Raw genomic sequence first — 1,506 nt, 5'->3', positions numbered from 1 at the left:
CACACACACACACACACACACACACACACACACACATACACACAGCTTCTGCGTTCACGAGTTTTTTGCTGACAATCTCGACTTTTCTTATGCTGGCGCGCTGTATCGTGCTAAGTTCTCTAATGACCTGGCCAAATAACATTGGTGGTATAGGTAAAGGCATGGGAATTATCTTCTTAATATTTATGCAGAGCTTTCGCCTAACAGTTAGGCATCTTCAGTGCTAATGAGTACAGTGTGTGGGAAATTATTATAAATACACAATACACAGATCACAAACACTTCAGTGCTGATCCGGTTGACCAATCAGGAAGCAGGATCGAAGCGCCGCCCTCGGGCCTAGCGGCTGTGAGCCGTAAGCTGACCCCGATGTCTTTTGATGTGGGGATAATGAATGGTTCGGGAGTCTATCTGTTTATGGTAGGGTTTTTATCTTTTATGTATAAGGCTTCTAGGATATGAAGGCGTGTGTGGTTTGTTTCTGTCTGTAAAATAGTGATGCCCTTCTCCAAATTCTTTCTTGTCAGTGGGGTCTGATGTACGTCTTCGTGGTGTCGCTTGACGGCGCCATTGGAGAGGTGAAAGGTGAGGCGCCTCGTGATCTTCGTCGTAGTCATCCTATGTAATGTTTCAGCAAAAAACTCGTGAACGCAGAAGCTGCTGCAAATTTTAATGATATTGCCTAAAAGAGGATCTGCTGCCCAACTATAGCAATATATATATATATATATATATATATATATATATATATATATATATTTGTGTGTGTGTGTATATGCATACCCGAATATGCATATACATATATGATTAATGTATATATATATATATATATATATATAATACAACACACAATGATTCTAAGTACAGAAACTTTCAGCTTATAAACCACATTAAATTTTCCTTTGTAAATCCTTGCAAACACGATCGAAACTGAGCTTGACAGAAGAATATTCGAAAATTAATACGCCGTCGGGCTAGGACTCGAGCCTAGTCGATACGTAATGAATATACAGTGACTTAACCAACTGCGCTATCAAGAGTATTGTAAGTTGAGCACAACTTCTTATATAAGTATGCTTGAGTTGCAAATGTATATATACAAGATTTTTATACTTGGCCCACCCCCGCCATGATATCGCAATTGGTAGCATGTGCACAAGTGGGATAGTATTACAACACACATTGAATGGTGTATCTTATCAACCACATCTTATCAAGTTTCTCATTTTATCAACCACAATAAATTTTCCTTTTTAATTCCTTGTAAGCACGATCGAGAGTAGGAGCACGATGGATGCATATTCGGAAACTGATACGCTGTCGCTCTAGGACTCGAACCTAGCCTACACGTAACAAATGGACAGTGACTTAACCAACAGGTTTATAAATTGAGCACAATTCTATACATATATATGCTCGAGTTACATGTATACACACGAATTCTATACTGAAGCCACCTCCGCCGTTATAGCGTAAATGGTAGTATGTACACAAATGGGATAGTAT

General features: G+C 39.1%; 1 protein-coding gene across 2 annotated transcripts in view; it reads left to right on the top strand.

Moving 5' to 3' along the window:
- LOC143038456 (uncharacterized) overlaps positions 1–613 on the top strand; it is a 25,729-nt gene extending 25,116 nt beyond the window's left edge. Inside the window, exon 4 of one of the 2 annotated variants that reach the window (XM_076207669.1) lies at positions 1–613. This exon is cut by the window's left edge and continues 343 nt beyond it. The gene's annotated coding sequence lies outside the window, so the exon portion shown is untranslated. The other variant, XM_076207671.1, reaches the window with a different exon arrangement.
- The last annotated feature ends 893 nt before the right edge of the window (positions 614–1,506 follow it).

This window comes from Oratosquilla oratoria, chromosome 24 (genome assembly GCF_046742065.1).
Source record: "Oratosquilla oratoria isolate Oo_2021 chromosome 24, ASM4674206v1, whole genome shotgun sequence".
Lineage (NCBI taxonomy): Eukaryota > Metazoa > Arthropoda > Malacostraca > Stomatopoda > Squillidae > Oratosquilla > Oratosquilla oratoria.
The sequence above is the reverse complement of the archived record's forward strand: the minus strand, read 5'-3'. Positions and strand labels throughout refer to the sequence as shown.